General features: G+C 52.9%; 8 non-coding genes across 8 annotated transcripts; all 8 read right to left on the bottom strand.

The window, feature by feature from the left end:
- Nucleotides 1-6,679: 6,679 nt before the first annotated feature.
- Nucleotides 6,680-6,758, bottom strand: LOC118718790. Its single transcript, XR_004987927.1, has one exon. It is a non-coding gene; the product is annotated as a small nucleolar RNA SNORD115 (small nucleolar RNA).
- A 1,246-nt stretch (nt 6,759-8,004) lies between these two features.
- LOC118718789 lies at nt 8,005-8,083 on the bottom strand. The gene has a single exon (XR_004987926.1). It is a non-coding gene; the product is annotated as a small nucleolar RNA SNORD115 (small nucleolar RNA).
- A 1,238-nt stretch (nt 8,084-9,321) lies between these two features.
- On the bottom strand, nt 9,322-9,400 carry LOC118718788. The gene has a single exon (XR_004987925.1). It is a non-coding gene; the product is annotated as a small nucleolar RNA SNORD115 (small nucleolar RNA).
- A 1,220-nt stretch (nt 9,401-10,620) lies between these two features.
- Nucleotides 10,621-10,699, bottom strand: LOC118718787. Its single transcript, XR_004987924.1, has one exon. It is a non-coding gene; the product is annotated as a small nucleolar RNA SNORD115 (small nucleolar RNA).
- Nucleotides 10,700-11,941: 1,242 nt separating this feature from the next.
- Nucleotides 11,942-12,020, bottom strand: LOC118718786. Its single transcript, XR_004987923.1, has one exon. It is a non-coding gene; the product is annotated as a small nucleolar RNA SNORD115 (small nucleolar RNA).
- Nucleotides 12,021-13,265: 1,245 nt separating this feature from the next.
- LOC118718785 lies at nt 13,266-13,344 on the bottom strand. Its single transcript, XR_004987922.1, has one exon. It is a non-coding gene; the product is annotated as a small nucleolar RNA SNORD115 (small nucleolar RNA).
- A 1,238-nt stretch (nt 13,345-14,582) lies between these two features.
- LOC118718824 lies at nt 14,583-14,661 on the bottom strand. The gene has a single exon (XR_004987955.1). It is a non-coding gene; the product is annotated as a small nucleolar RNA SNORD115 (small nucleolar RNA).
- A 1,219-nt stretch (nt 14,662-15,880) lies between these two features.
- On the bottom strand, nt 15,881-15,959 carry LOC118718817. The gene has a single exon (XR_004987951.1). It is a non-coding gene; the product is annotated as a small nucleolar RNA SNORD115 (small nucleolar RNA).
- Between the last annotated feature and the right edge of the window lie 1,157 nt (nt 15,960-17,116).

Genomic DNA, 17,116 nt, shown 5'->3' with positions numbered 1-17,116 from the left:
AGAGAGAATCATGGATCGGCTGCCTCCTGCACGGCCCCTACTGGGGATCGAGCCTCCGCCAGCAACTGGACAGTCACCTCCTGGTTCACAGGTTGACATTCAACCACTGGGCCACACAGCCAGGCTCCCTTCCCAATGTTTATTAAAACACACACTATTAAAACACACACACTGCACTGCGATGTTCACGGCAGCATTCTTCACAATAACCAAGCTACAGACGCAAACAGCGTCCACCGAAGACAAAAGCATACAGACGGCCTGGTACGCATCTGCCAGGGAGTGTGACGCAGCCGCAGGAGGATGACATCCTGCCGTTTGGGACACACGGATGGACCGAGAGGGTCGTCCGCTCAGTGAAGTCAGCCGAGAGAGACAAACACCGTATGATTTCACTTACACGCAGAACCAGCACAAAACAGCACAGAAACAAACCGCAAATGCGGCTGAGGTTGCATTTGGGAGTCGGTGGGAGGGGCGCGGGGTGGGGGAGCAGGATGAGAGGACTGACCAAGCGTCCCCCGCTGGTTACAGGCCTCGTCCCGGGACGCGAGCGCAGCACGAGGCGGCCCTGAAGGAGATGGCGGTGACGGAGTCGGACGGCACAGGACCTGACTCTCACTAAGGTCAGACGGGGGGTCACACGCTGATGGGAACGTCAGTGCGAAGTGAACCCGTGGCCTGGAGCACTTCTATACGCGCCCCATTTCCTCCACAGTTTTACACTAACCCGCTCACTGATGCTCTAGGGGTCCTGTACGGTTTTCCTTAAAGCTGTCTGTCCTTTTCCTTCCCGTCAGAGTAACACAGTGAGAACACAGCTGGCCCTTGAACAACAGGAGGGCGAGGGGCCTGGACACCCCCCCCTAGAGTAAAAGAAGTTGGTGTTTTAGGGTTAGACGCCCCCAAAACCTAACTATAAACCTGGGGGCGCTGCGGGTGACGTGGCCTTCCGGGACCCACCTGTGCGCGTCCTGGCACCACGCCAGCCCGTGTTCCCACCGCAAAAACCCTTCCGAGGGGCTGTGCGGACACTCTGGGTGCTGCCGCCGCTGCTGCCGGACAGCGCGGACGTGTCCCGCGGTGCCCTCCCCCCAGCGGCCCACGCTGCGCCACACGGGCACCGGGATGAGGGGCGAGGGAGGGAGGGCCGGAGACGAGGGTGCGGGATGGGGGTGCGGGTGGAGGGCGTGAGACGGGGTGCGGGATGGGGGTGTGCCGTGAGAGGGGGTTCGCGTTCCCCGTAGCATAAGCCAGTGGCCGGGAGCGGCCACGTGGAGCAGGCCCGGCCTTCCTGTCACGGCACAGCACAGACGCGGACGCGGACAGGACACGGACGGACACGCTCCCGGGTCGCACTCACCTCGCCGGCGCCGTCCGCGTCCCCCGGAGCCTGGCCGCTCGCTCGCCCGCTCGCTCTGTGCCCAGGGCCGGGCCCGGGCCGCCGTCCTCTGGGCCTCGCCTCCGGGCGGCAGGGCTGGAGGGCAGCCGGAGGCAGCGTGCCTCCACCGTGTCACCAGCTTCCCGAAGGACCGTCCGTGCCTCCGCCGTCTCCGCCGTGCCCCCGCTCCGTTCCGCTGCCCCGCTCCAGGACGAGGCTGCGCTGTGTCTGCGACCGGCTCCCTCTGCCAGGCCGGCCACTGGCCCCCTCCTCCTCCTCCTCCTCCTCTTCCTCCTCCTCCGCGTCCACTCCGAGCTCCGCGGCCGTCACGCCGTCCGGCGTCCGCCTCCCGCGCCCGCCTGGGGGGCCTCGCTCCGCCGTCGCCCCGGCCCCCTCCTCTGCTTCATGATGTCTGTGATTGGCTCCTGAAGTCCTGAGAAGTGATGTGCTCGGCACCAGACGGTTCTCTCCGCCGGATGGACGGGCCCCCTCTCCGACCACGGCTCTGCCGGCCTCGCCCTCCGGCCTCCAGCTGCTGCCTCTCCTCTCCCGGCCGCCTTCCCTGCGTCCTGGCCCAGCCCCTGAGTGTCCTCCCGGCCGGCCCCTCCCTCCAGAGGCAGCGCCTCTGTCCAGGCCTCTGTGTCCGTCCGTCTTCCCTCGGCCTCAGCCCGTGGTCGGCCGCCTTCGCGCCCTCCTTTGCCTGCGTGCCTTGCGCCGGCGCTCACGGCTCTCCGCCTCTCCCTCCCCTGGGCGGGCACCGCACTCCGCTGTCCTCCTCCGCCTCACGCTCCTCTGGTTCCCCAGACCTGCCCGCTGCCACCATCGCTCTGACGATTATCTTTGTTAAAAGCAAAACTCTTTTCAAACGGCCCATCGTCCTTGCTGACACCGCGTCTTCCGCTCCAGATGCTCCTCTTCCCTGGCCTCCCTGGTCCTCTTCCTCTGCTTCGCTCTGGAATCGTCCTCGGGCCGCCCGCGCGCGCCCTCTCGTCGCCACACATCCTGCGCCGTGTGAACACGGCCCCCCACGGCCCCAAGAAGCGCGCGCCGGTGCCTGCTCCCAGCTGCCTCCCCTCCGTCCTCGTCTCCGTCCCCTTGACTTTCCGACCACTGCTGCCGCTCCGTCCACAGCTCACTCCACGCAGCTCGCGCTGTGCCGTCTCCCTCCGCTCAGCCCAGCGGCACCAGGGCGCGTCCTGGGGTCCCTTGGTGATCCAAGGCTACGGTTTTGCACTGAACATCATGGAAAACACGGGAGAACCACAGAGATCACATTTTACTGCGACAGACAACGGACACGAGAGACACACGGCTCACCCACGGAATGACCACCGTCACCCAAAGGCGGCCACGAGGGGATCCACACGGGCACGTGGGCACCACGGGTCAGCGTGGGCCGCTATGAACTGTCACGCTTTATCCGCGTGTTCCATGCTGGCAAACAACAGAACGGACCGCACGGACCTGTATGTGGTGCACTCCTGACATACCTAACTTGGAAAAAACATTCCTACACAGTTCACCTTCCTGCCAAATTTCCCCAGCTTGTTCCAAATCTCCAAAGAATTGCACAATATAGTGATTTGGGGGGGGGGGGGGGTGTCTACATATAAGTAGATCCATCCAGTTCAACCCTGTGTTGTTCAAGAGCCAACTGTAAAGTCACTGGTTTGAAATCGAAGGCAGACATTTCAGTGCTATAATTCTGCCCCTAAATACAGCTTTAACAGCATCCCATACATTTTGATATGCTATGATTTCATCTTGATTCAATTCAAAATACTATTTTTTGAGGAGAAAGAATAATTTTGTTAGATCATAACATTCAAAACAGTTATTATTTTTGAATGAATTCACTGGGGGTGACATTGGTTAATGAAATTATACAGGTTCAAAGTGTGCTGACACTTGACCCCCCCTGCAAAGTAGTTGACCCATGTTACCTTCTTTCAACATTCTCTGTGAATTCTCATTCTGGCACATCTTTGTCAGCTTCTGAGGCTGTAAAACCTTACTGTGCCCATTAAGTGTATTGGGGTGACATTTAATAAGATCACACAGGTCTCGACGGTGCTGTGCTGTGACACAACATCTGAATGTGCCATTGTGCGCCTGCCACCCAAAGCCAAGCCTTTCTCGCCATCACACATCCATCCGGCCACCACCACCTTCCGTCCATGGCCACGAAGGGCTCACAGGCAGCCAACACGACAAAAGGGCAACTGATCCAGTGGGAATGAGACAGCAGCAAGGAGCCCTCACCCTCTACAGAGCACGCACACCACTCAGCCCCAAGCCAACAATCCCAACAGGAGGATGGGCAGAGGACCCGCCCAGACACTCTCCCCAAAAGACCCACAGACCGACCACAGAGAGGAAACGACGCTCCGCCTCACTGGCTCCCGGGGAAACGCCACTCAAAACCGCAGGGAGCCACCAACGAGACAAGCAGTTTACGTGCTGCAGAGGTAAGAGGAAGGAAGCTTTCCTCCCTGCTAGTGGGAATATAAACGGGCACGGCCACGATGGGAAGCAGGACAGAGGGTCTTCAAAAAATGAAATACTGACTTACCGTGCGACTCCGCAGTCCATCTTCTGGGCATCCACCCAAAACACCTGAAAACGGTTATTCACAGAGGCACATGCAACAGCAATACTCACGGCGGCCGAGGCCTGGAAACCACCAAAGTGTCTCGATAGAGGACGGGGCGAGGGAGGCGTGGTGCACGCACACCAGGGGGTGCTGCTCGGCCAAAACCAAGGACAGAGCACTTGCCATCAGCAGCAACACGGATGGACCAGGAGGGCAGCGTGCTGCGTGCTACGTGCTACAAGACAGGCGGGACAAGCGGCGCACCACTTCACGGCGCGCGTGGGTGGGGCATCGAATGGAGAGCAACGAGAACGCACAGGCACGTTTTATCACAGAAGGTCTCCAGGGTTGTAGAGAGATCAGCACAGTTTTGCATATAATGTTCCCATGTTGGAGAAAGGAGAAACAATTCATCCATGTCAATCCTGAGAGGGTCCGAGAGAAATGGGAAGAGACTGCACTGTGGCCACAAAAACCTGTGAGCCATGACTGTGCCAGACGGAAACCGGAATCATGCAACGGATCACGCAACTTGGATAAAGTTTTGGCACGTTTGGTTTTCGCTACAATAGCTTTTGGTCCAGATGCTGAAAACCCTCTCCATTTCTCCATTTTTTTTCACCAAAGAAAAGAAAAGAAGAGTGAAGATGGAAGAGGAAGTTACACAGTTTTGATGATGTAGCAGAGCATGGCGAGGGTCTTAAAGAAGAAAATGGCGTAAATACTTTCAAATAAGGCTCTCGAACTGGGGAGGGGAACGTCGGTCCGCGGCTCTGTGCGGCCTGTGAAGTAGCGTGGCCTGGCCCTGCCAAGGCGTTAGGGTTAGGTAATTACAGGTTGGGCCAAACAGCAGGCTAAATTGTGAGTTAGTCGGTTTGCACGGTCCTCCGAATGACGGGCTGCACACACGTGGCCAGTGGCCGCCCGGACGGAGACCGCAGGACGGTCACAGGGACGCGCCACAGGGTCCCGCGGGCACGCACCCCGGCCCCGGGAGTGACAGGCCCCGAGTCAGCCCTCTGTCTTCGCAAAACGTGACAGAAAGCAAAGCAAAGGCGGAGGTTAGAAAATGCTGAGGGCGGGGAGAATGGCAAAGAGCTGCAATGCGTTCCACGGTCACTGTGCCAGCATCCTGTTACCGATGTCCCAGAGGAAGGGAGAGGCAGGGAGCGACAGAAACATAAACGGTTCCCTCTCATCATGGATGAACCAGAACCGTGGGCTCCATTCAGAGCAGGACACAGAGACCCAGGTTTTGGGCGCTAGCTCCGGACGGGGGTATGAGAGGAAACCTGCTGATGTTTCTGTTGCAAATAAATGAATCACAACCTCTCTCTCCCGGCCCCCTCTCCATTTCTCCGTAAACCCAATAAAAACAAAAAGACGATGAAACATCATTACGACCCAGGGGCCACATACGACAGGAAATCCACTCACCGTGAAGGGCGAGGCACCAGCCACCATTTTCCAGATGGTCGCGCTGCAAGACACAGGGACGGGGAGAAAAATTAGCGGACACGGCCCTTCACGACGGCCTCCGGGAGAGCCACCCCGAGAGCCCTGAACGGGAGCCGGCCTCGTTCAGGAAAGCGGGACCTGAAGAGGCCCCTGGGATCCCCACAGGCAATGCTCGCCGCAAGAACTCAACTGCATGGCTTCCCTGGGAGGAGACACCCAACTGTGGGCCTCGAGCCACAGACACAGGGTCTCACCTCACTCACACTGCCTTGAGAAGAGCCTGACAGAAACAGGAACCTCTGGGCCACGTGAAGACGTTCTTTGAAAGCCCTGACCTGGAGACAGAGGAGGAAGGCGGCTCCTAAAGGACCTACTACCTGCTTCTGAGAACTGAAGCTAAGGCACGATGTTAAAAAACCAGTAAAAAAAACTGGAGAAGTAAACACCAAAAATAAGTACACAAAGAATACATAAATAATAAGAGCAAGAAATACATCAGTATTTCTTATCAGAAATAAGAAACCTATGGATTCTAGAAGAACACTAATAATCACCCATCTGGTTGTCAAAACACCTTCGCTTAGGGTCCCAAGATAGCTGAAGAGGAGCCACATTGCTCAAGTCTGGCCGCAGTCTCCGTGGACACAGGAACGCGGCCAGACTCCGACACTGACCAGGACATACAGCATCCGCTCAGGAGAGCAGAGTGTAGGGGAGGCGTAGTGCCTATCCCTCCACATATCACATTCACTGTCACGAACACCAAGAAGAGAACACTGAGATCCATTTCCGTCCGATTCCTTTACGACAGGATGGACATATATGTCTTCCGGTCGTCCCAAGCCCAAGGACCTACAGGCACCAAGAACGTGGTACAAGGGTCTTCACTGCTCACAGAGAGCCACAACCTTAGTCTCATGCACACGTGCTCTCCGTCCAACACGAAGACGGCCACTCACCTTGCACGTGGAGGCCACGACCGCCATCTGGAGAGATGGCCGCACTGGAAGACACAACCAGAGGAGAGGCCTGGTTTCAGTGGGGGGCCTCTGGTCTTGCTGTCGGGGCCCTAACCAAGGAGCACCAAACACATGTGTGGACATGGAGCAGCCCATGTGCACATGGCAGAGATCGGGGGGAGGCACGTGGCATTCTCAGGAGAGTCTGCCCGCCTCGAGAACCCGTTCTCATCACCCGGGAGAACCCTAAGGCTCCCCAATGAGGTGGCGCCAAACTGGCACCTTACTGGGCCTCAGCGTAATCCTATTGAGCATGATTTTTATGTCATCACGTCACTTCATGATTAAGGGTTGTCATCATTGACCCAACGAAGGCACTCTGCAGGCATCGGGCTCAGCGCACACTCGTCCTTTGCTCACCAGAGATGTCTCCTGGGACTGAGTGCAGCGCAAGGCGGGCTGGAGAGCTGCGCGGTTCCGACACGGGAAGGGGCCTGACACACAAGAGCTGGGAGGCTCTAGGCCAAATGAAGGCCATTCTTGTGGGAACGTGACCTGGAAAAGGAGGAGCAACACGCCTGCTGAAGACCGTGTTTGTTCCCATGAGGCCCAGACATTCGAGGGAAATTTTGTCATTTCTGTGCTAGTGACCAATCGAAAAACAAGTAAAAACGCAGAGAAAAGAAACAATTTGACAAAATAAGCAAATTAAGGAATCAAAAAAATAATCAGCCAATGGAAATCCAGGCCCAATGGATTCAACAACAACAAGAGAACATAATCAGCGATGGAGTTTTCACAGCACACGCCCTCATGGTTTCCAGGAAAGCAAAAGAGCCATGCTGCTTATACCTGGCCGTGGTCTCCGTGGAGATAGTAATCTGGCCATATACCAAGAATGACCGGAACATTCAGCATGTGATAACAAGCCCTTTGAAGACCGAGCTTGTTTCAATGCAAACCAGGAATTCTAAGAATACCTGTTTATTTCTGCAGTAATGACCAGACCCCAAACCAACAAAATAGTTAAAGAACGAAACAACAAGAAATAAACAAACAAATGAAATCACATAAATAATGCGCCAATGGAAATTGAGGCACTATGGATTCCACCACGAACAAAAAATAACCAGAAATATGATTCTCACCACACACACCCTTAGGGTTTCCAAGAAAGCACAAGAGGAGTCATACTGCTTGCGCACAGGAATTTGGTGAGTTTTCAACACTGAACCGGCCATGCAGCAACCACTCTGCCTACACAGAGCCTCGATTTTAGTCTCATGCACACGTGCTCTGCATCCAACACGAAGACAGCCACTCACCTTGCACGTAGAGGCCACGACCGCCATCTGGAGAGATGGCTGCACTGGAAGACACAACCAGAGGAGAGGCCTGGTTTCAGCGGGGGGCCTCTGGTCTTGCTGTCGGGACCCTAACCAAGGGGCACCAAACACGTGCGTGGACATGGAGCAGCCCATGTGCACGTGGCAGAGATCGGGGGGAGGAACGTGGCATTCTCTGGAGAGTCTGCCCGCCTCGAGAACCCGTTCTCATCGCCCGGGAGAACCCTAAGGCTCCCCAATGAGGTGGCGCCAAACTGGCACCTTACTGGGCCTCAGCGTAATCCTATTGAGCATGATTTTTATGTCATCACGTCACTTCATGATTAAGGGTTGTCATCATTGACCCAACGAAGGCACTCTGCAGGCATCGGGGTCAGCGCACACTCGTCCTTTGCTCACCAGAGATGTCTCCTGGGACTGAGTGCAGCGTAAGGCGGGCTGGAGAGCTGCGCGGGTCCGACACGGGAAGGGGCCTGACACACAAGAGCTGGGAGGCTCTAGGCCAAATGAAGGCCATTCTTTGGGAACGTGACCTGGAAAAGGAGGAGCAACACGCCTGCTGAAGACCGTGTTTGTTCCCATGAGGCCCAGACATTCGAGGGAAATTTGGTCATTTATGTGCTAATGACCAATCGAAAAACAAGTAAAAACGCAGAGAAAAGAAACAATTTGACAAAATAAGCAAATTAAGGAATCAAAAAAATAATCAGCCAATGGAAATCCAGGCCCAATGGATTCAACAACAACAAGAGAACATAATCAGCGATTTTCACAGCACACGCCCTCATGGTTTCCAGGAAAGCAAAAGAGCCATGCTGCTTATACCTGGCCGTGGTCTCCTTAGAGATAGTAATCTGGCCATATACCAACAATGACCGGAACATTCAGCATGTGATAACAAGCCCTTTGAAGACCAAGGTTGTTTCAATGCAAACCAGGAATTCTAAGAATATGTGTTCATTTCTGCAGTAATGACCAGACCCCAAACCAACAAAATAGTTAAAGAACGAAACAACAAGAAACAAACAAATGAACGAAATCACATAAATAATGCGCCAATGGAAATTGAGGCACTATGGATTCCACCACGAACAAAAAATAACCAGAAATATGATTCTCACCACACACACCCTTAGGGTTTCCAAGAAAGCACAAGAGGAGTCATACTGCTTGCGCACAGGAATTTGGCGAGTTTTCAACACTGAACCGGCCATGCAGCAACCACTCTGCCTACAGAGAGCCTCGATCTTTGTCTCATGCACACGTGCTCTGCGTCCAACACGAAGACAGCCACTCACCTTGCACGTGGAGGCCACGACCGCCATCTGCAGTGAGGGCCGCACTGGAAGACACAACCAGAGGAGAGGCCTGGTTTCAGTGGGGGGCCTCTGGTCTTGCTGTCGGGGCCCTAACCAAGGGGCACCAAACACGTGTGGACATGGAGCAGCCCATGTGCACGTGGCAGAGATCGGGGGGAGGCACGTGGCATTCTCTGGAGAGTCTGCCCACCTCGAGAACCCGTTCTCATCGCCCGGGAGAACCCTAAGGCTCCCCAATGAGGTGGCGCCAAACTGGCACCTTACTGGGCCTCAGCGTAATCCTATTGAGCATGATTTTTATGTCATCACGTCACTTCATGATTAAGGGTTGTCATCATTGACCCAACGAAGGCACTCTGCAGGCATCGGGCTCAGCGCACACTCGTCCTTTGCTCACCAGAGATGTCTCCTGGGACTGAGTGCAGCGCAAGGCGGGCTGGAGAGCTGCTGGGTTCCGACACGGGAAGGGGCCTGACACACAAGAGCTGGGAGGCTCTAGGCCAAATGAAGGCCATTCTTTGGGAACGTGACCTGGAAAAGGAGGAGCAACACGCCTGCTGAAGACCGTGTTTGTTCCCATGAGGCCCAGACATTCGAGGGAAATTTCGTCATTCATGTGCTAGTGACCAATCAAAAAACAAGTAAAAACGCAGAGAAAAGAAACAATTTGACAAAATAAGCAAATTAAGGAACCAAAAAAATAATCAGCCAATGGAAATCCAGGCCCAATGGATTCAACAACAACAAGAGAACATAATCAGCGATGGAGTTTTCACAGCACACGCGCTCATGGTTTCCAGGAAAGCAAAAGAACCATGCTGCTTATACCTGGCAGTGGTCTTCGTGGAGATAGTAATCTGGCCATATACCAACAATGACCGGAACATTCAGCATGTGATAACAAGCTCTTTGAAGACTGAGCTTGTTTCAATGCAAACCAGGAATTCTAAGAATACCTGTTCATTTCTGCAGTAATTACCAGACCCCAAACCAGCAATAAGAAACAAACAAATGAAATCACATAAATAATGCGCCAATGGAAATTGAGGCACTATGGATTCCACCACGAACATAAAATAACCAGAAATATGATTCTCACCACACACACCCTTAGGGTTTCCAAGAAAGCACAAGAGGAGTCATACTGCTTGCGCACAGGAATTTGGCGAGTTTTCAACACTGAACCGGCCATGCAGCAACCACTCTGCCTACACAGAGCCTCGATTTTAGTCTCATGCACACGTGCTCTGCGTCCAACACGAAGACAGCCACTCACCTTGCACGTGGAGGCCACGACCGCCATCTGGAGAGATGGCCGCACTGGAAGACACAACCAGAGGAGAGGCCTGGTTTCAGCGGGGGGCCTCTGGTCTTGCTGTCAGGGCCCTAACCAAGGGGCACCAAACACATGTGTGGACATGGAGCAGCCCATGTGCACGTGGCAGAGATCGGGGGACGGCACGTGGCATTCTCTGGAGAGTCTGCCCACCTCGAGAACCCGTTCTCATCGCCCGGGAGAACCCTAAGGCTCCCCAATGAGGTGGCGCCAAACTGGCACCTTACTGGGCCTCAGCGTAATCCTATTGAGCATGATTTTTATGTCATCACGTCACTTCATGATTAAGGGTTGTCATCATTGACCCAACGAAGGCACTCTGCAGGCATCGGGGTCAGCGCACACTCGTCCTTTGCTCACCAGAGATGTCTCCTGGGACTGAGTGCAGCGTAAGGCGGGCTGGAGAGCTGCTGGGTTCCGACACGGGAAGGGGCCTGACACACAAGAGCTGGGAGGCTCTAGGCCAAATGAAGGCCATTCTTTGGGAACGTGACCTGGAAAAGGAGGAGCAACACGCCTGCTGGAGACCGTGTTTGTTCCCATGAGGCCCAGACATTCGAGGGAAATTTCGTCATTCATGTGCTAGTGACCAATCGAAAAACAAGTAAAAACGCAGAGAAATGAAACAATTTGACAAAATAAGTAAATTAAGGAACCAAAAAAATAATCAGCCAATGGAAATCCAGGCCCAATGGATTCAACAACAACAAGAGAACATAATCAGCGATGGAGTTTTCACAGCACACGCCCTCATGGTTTCCAGGAAAGCAAAAGAGCCATGCTGCTTATACCTGGCCGTGGTCTCCTTGGAGATAGTAATCTAGCCATATACCAACAATGACCGGAACATTCAGCATGTGATAACAAGCCCTTTGAAGACCAAGGTTGTTTCAATGCAAACCAGGAATTCTAAGAATACCTGTTTATTTCTGCAGTAATGACCAGACCCCAAACCAACAAAATAGTTAAAGAACGAAACAACAAGAAACAAACAAATGAACGAAATCACATAAATAATGCGCCAATGGAAATTGAGGCACTATGGATTCCACCACGAACAAAAAATAACCAGAAATATGATTCTCACCACACACACCCTTAGGGTTTCCAAGAAAGCACAAGAGTCATACTGCTTGCGTACAGGAATTTGGCGAGTTTTCAACACTGAACCGGCCATGCAGCAACCACTCTGCCTACAGAGAGCCTCAATCTTAATCTCATGCACACATGCTCTGCGTCCAACACGAAGACGGCCACTCACCTTGCACGTGGAGGCCACGACCGCCATCTGGAGAGATAGCCGCATTGGAAGACACAACCAGAGGAGAGGCCTGGTTTCAGTGGGGGGCCTCTGGTCTTGCTGTCGGGGCCCTAACCAAGGGGCACCAAACACATGTGTGGACATGGAGCAGCCCATGTGCACGTGGCAGAGATCGGGGGGCGGCACGTGGCATTCTCTGGAGAGTCTGCCCACCTCGAGAACCCGTTCTCATCGCCCGGGAGAACCCTAAGGCTCCCCAATGAGGTGGCGCCAAACTGGCACCTTACTGGGCCTCAGCGTAATCCTATTGAGCATGATTTTTATGTCATCACGTCACTTCATGATTAAGGGTTGTCATCATTGACCCAACGAAGGCACTCTGCAGGCATCGGGGTCAGCGCACACTCGTCCTTTGCTCACCAGAGATGTCTCCTGGGACTGAGTGCAGCGTAAGGCGGGCTGGAGAGCTGCTGGGTTCCGACACGGGAAGGGGCCTGACACACAAGAGCTGGGAGGCTCTAGGCCAAATGAAGGCCATTCTTTGGGAACGTGACCTGGAAAAGGAGGAGCAACACGCCTGCTGGAGACCGTGTTTGTTCCCATGAGGCCCAGACATTCGAGGGAAATTTCGTCATTCATGTGCTAGTGACCAATCGAAAAACAAGTAAAAACGCAGAGAAATGAAACAATTTGACAAAATAAGTAAATTAAGGAACCAAAAAAATAATCAGCCAATGGAAATCCAGGCCCAATGGATTCAACAACAACAAGAGAACATAATCAGCGATGGAGTTTTCACAGCACACGCCCTCATGGTTTCCAGGAAAGCAAAAGAGCCATGCTGCTTATACCTGGCCGTGGTCTCCTTGGAGATAGTAATCTAGCCATATACCAACAATGACCGGAACATTCAGCATGTGATAACAAGCCCTTTGAAGACCAAGGTTGTTTCAATGCAAACCAGGAATTCTAAGAATACCTGTTTATTTCTGCAGTAATGACCAGACCCCAAACCAACAAAATAGTTAAAGAACGAAACAACAAGAAACAAACAAATGAACGAAATCACATAAATAATGCGCCAATGGAAATTGAGGCACTATGGATTCCACCACGAACAAAAAATAACCAGAAATATGATTCTCACCACACACACCCTTAGGGTTTCCAAGAAAGCACAAGAGGAGTCATACTGCTTGCGTACAGGAATTTGGCGAGTTTTCAACACTGAACCGGCCATGCAGCAACCACTCTGCCTACAGAGAGCCTCAATCTTAATCTCATGCACACATGCTCTGCGTCCAACACGAAGACGGCCACTCACCTTGCACGTGGAGGCCACGACCGCCATCTGGAGAGATAGCCGCATTGGAAGACACAACCAGAGGAGAGGCCTGGTTTCAGTGGGGGGCCTCTGGTCTTGCTGTCGGGGCCCTAACCAAGGGGCACCAAACACATGTGTGGACATGGAGCAGCCCATGTGCACGTGGCAGAGATCGGGGGGCGGCACGTGGCATTCTCTGGAGAGTCTGCCCGCCTCGAGAACCCGTTCTCATCGCCCGGGAGAACCCTAAGGCTCCCCAATGAGGTGGCACCAAACTGGCACCTTACTGGGCCTCAGCGTAATCCTATTGAGCATGATTTTTATGTCATCACGTCACTTCATGATTAAGGGTTGTCATCATTGACCCAACGAAGGCACTCTGCAGGCATCGGGGTCAGCGCACACTCGTCCTTTGCTCACCAGAGATGTCTCCTGGGACTGAGTGCAGCGTAAGGCGTGCTGGAGAGCTGCGCGGTTCCGACACGGGAAGGGGCCTGACACACAAGAGCTGGGAGGCTCTAGGCCAAATGAAGGCCATTCTTTGGGAACGTGACCTGGAAAAGGAGGAGCAACACGCCTGCTGAAGACCGTGTTTGTTCCCTTGAGGCCCAGACATTCGAGTGAAATTTTGTCATTTATGTGCTAGTGACCAATCGAAAAACAAGTAAAAACGCAGAGAAATGAAACAATACGGCGAAATAAGCAAATAATTAAGGAATCGGAAAAATAATTAGCCAAGGGAAATCAAGGCCCAATCGATTCAAGAACAACAACAGAATATAACCAGCGATGGAGTTTTCACAACACATGCCCTCATGGTTTCCAGGAAAGCAAAAGAGCCATGCTGCTTATACCTGGACGTGGTCTCCTTGGAGATAGTAATCTGGCCATATACCAATAATGACCAGGACATTCAGCATGTGATAACAAGCCCTTTGAAGACCAAGCTTGTTTCAATGCAAACCAGGAATTCTAAGAATACCTGTTTATTTCTGCAGTAATGACCAGACCCCAAACCAACAAAATAGTTAAAGAACGAAACAACAAGAAATAAACGAAATTACATAAATAATGCGCCAATGGAAATTGAGGCACTATGGATTCCACCACGAACAAAAAATAACCAGAAATATGATTCTCACCACACACACCCTTAGGGTTTCCAAGAAAGCACAAGAGGAGTCATACTGCTTGCGTACAGGAATTTGGCGAGTTTTCAACACTGAACCGGCCATGCAGCAACCACTCTGCCTACACAGAGCCTCGGTTTAGTCTCATGCACACGTGCTCGCGTCCAACACGAAGACGGCCACTCACCTTGCACGTGGAGGCCACGACCGCCATCTGGAGAGATGGCTGCACTGGAAGAGACAACCAGAGGAGAGGCCTGGTTTCAGCGGGGGGCCTCTGGTCTTGCTGTCGGGGCCCAAACCAAGGGGCACCAAACACATGTGTGGACATGGAGCAGCCCATGTGCACGTGGCAGAGATCGGGGGGCGGCACGTGGCATTCTCTGGAGAGTCTGCCCGCCTCGAGAACCCGTTCTCATCGCCCGGGAGAACCCTAAGGCTCCCCAATGAGGTGGCACCAAACTGGCACCTTACTGGGCCTCAGCGTAATCCTATTGAGCATGATTTTTATGTCATCACGTCACTTCATGATTAAGGGTTGTCATCATTGACCCAACGAAGGCACTCTGCAGGCATCGGGCTCAGCGCACACTCGTCCTTTGCTCACCAGAGATGTCTCCTGGGACTGAGTGCAGCGCAAGGCGGGCTGGAGAGCTGCGCGGTTCCGACATGGGAAGGGGCCTGACACACAAGAGCTGGGAGGCTCTAGGCCAAATGAAGGCCATTCTTTGGGAACGTGACCTGGAAAAGTAGGAGCAACACGCCTGCTGGAGACCGTGTTTGTTCCCATGAGCCCAGACATTCGAGGGAAATTTCGTCATTCATGTGCTAATGACCAATCGAAAAACAAGTAAAAACGCAGAGAAAGGAAACAATTTGACAAAATAAGCAAATTAAGGAACCAAAAAAATAATCAGCCAATGGAAATCCAGGCCCAATGGATTCAACAACAACAAGAGAACATAATCAGCGATGGAGTTTTCACAGCACACGCCCTCATGGTTTCCAGGAAAGCAAAAGAGCCATGCTGCTTATACCTGGCAGTGGTCTCCGTGGAGATAGTAATCTGGCCATATACCAACAATGACCGGAACATTCAGCATGTGATAACAAGCTCTTTGAAGACTGAGCTTGTTTCAATGCAAACCAGGAATTCTAAGAATACCTGTTCATTTCTGCAGTAATTACCAGACCCCAAACCAGCAATAAGAAACAAACAAATGAAATCACATAAATAATGCGCCAATGGAAATTGAGGCACTACGGATTCCACCACGAACATAAAATAACCAGAAATATGATTCTCACCACACACACCCTTAGGGTTTCCAAGAAAGCACAAGAGGAGTCATACTGCTTGCGCACAGGAATTTGGCGAGTTTTCAACACTGAACCGGCCATGCAGCAACCACTCTGCCTACACAGAGCCTCGATCTTAGTCTCATGCACACGTGCTCTGCGTCCAACACGAAGACAGCCACTCACCTTGCACGTGGAGGCCACGACCGCCATCTGGTGAGATGGCCGCACTGGAAGACACAACCAGAGGAGAGGCCTGGTTTCAGCGGGGGGCCTCTGGTCTTGCTGTCAGGGCCCTAACCAAGGGGCACCAAACACATGTGTGGACATGGAGCAGCCCATGTGCACGTGGCAGAGATCGGGGGGCGGCACGTGGCATTCTCTGGAGAGTCTGCCCACCTCGAGAACCCGTTCTCATCGCCCGGGAGAACCCTAAGGCTCCCCAATGAGGTGGCGCCAAACTGGCACCTTACTGGGCCTCAGCGTAATCCTATTGAGCATGATTTTTATGTCATCACGTCACTTCATGATTAAGGGTTGTCATCATTGACCCAACGAAGGCACTCTGCAGGCATCGGGCTCAGCGCACACTCGTCCTTTGCTCACCAGAGATGTCTCCTGGGACTGAGTGCAGCGTAAGGCGGGCTGGAGAGCTGCTGGGTTCCGACACGGGAAGGGGCCTGACACACAAGAGCTGGGAGGCTCTAGGCCAAATGAAGGCCATTCTTTGGGAACGTGACCTGGAAAAGGAGGAGCAACACGCCTGCTGGAGACCGTGTTTGTTCCCATGAGGCCCAGACATTCGAGGGAAATTTCGTCATTCATGTGCTAGTGACCAATCGAAAAACAAGTAAAAACGCAGAGAAATGAAACAATTTGACAAAATAAGTAAATTAAGGAACCAAAAAAATAATCAGCCAATGGAAATCCAGGCCCAATGGATTCAACAACAACAAGAGAACATAATCAGCGATGGAGTTTTCACAGCACATGCCCTCATGGTTTCCAGGAAAGCAAAAGAGCCATGCTGCTTATACCTGGCCGTGGTCTCCTTGGAGATAGTAATGTGGCCATATACCAAGAATGATCGGAACATTCAGCATGTGATAACAAGCCCTTTGAAGACCAAGGTTGTTTCAATGCAAACCAGGAATTCTAAGAATACCTGTTTATTTCTGCAGTAATGACCAGACCCCAAACCAGCAATAAGAAACAAACAAATGAAATCACATAAATAATGCGCCAATGGAAATCGAGGCACTACGGATTCCACCACGAACAGAAAATAACCAGAAATATGATTCTCACCACACACACCCTTAGGGTTTCCAAGAAAGCACAAGAGGAGTCATACTGCTTGCGTACAGGAATTTGGCGAGTTTTCAACACTGAACCGGCCATGCAGCAACCACTCTGCCTACAGAGAGCCTCGATCTTAGTCTCATGCACACGTGCTCTGTGTCCAACACGAAGACAGCCACTCACCTTGCACGTGGAGGCCACGACCGCCATCTGCAGAGAGGGCCGCACTGGAAGACACAACCAGAGGAGAGGCCTGGTTTCAGCGGGGGGCCTCTGGTCTTGCTGTCGGGGCCGTAACCAAGGGGCACCAAACACATGCGTGGACATGGAGCAGCCCATGTGCACGTGGCAGAGATCGGGGGGAGGCACGTGGCATTCTCAGGAGAGTCTGCCCGCCTCGAGAACCCG

Source organism: Pipistrellus kuhlii, unplaced genomic scaffold (assembly GCF_014108245.1).
Source record: "Pipistrellus kuhlii isolate mPipKuh1 unplaced genomic scaffold, mPipKuh1.p scaffold_m20_p_146, whole genome shotgun sequence".
NCBI lineage: Eukaryota > Metazoa > Chordata > Mammalia > Chiroptera > Vespertilionidae > Pipistrellus > Pipistrellus kuhlii.
This window is presented reverse-complemented; position numbering and strand designations above follow the sequence as displayed.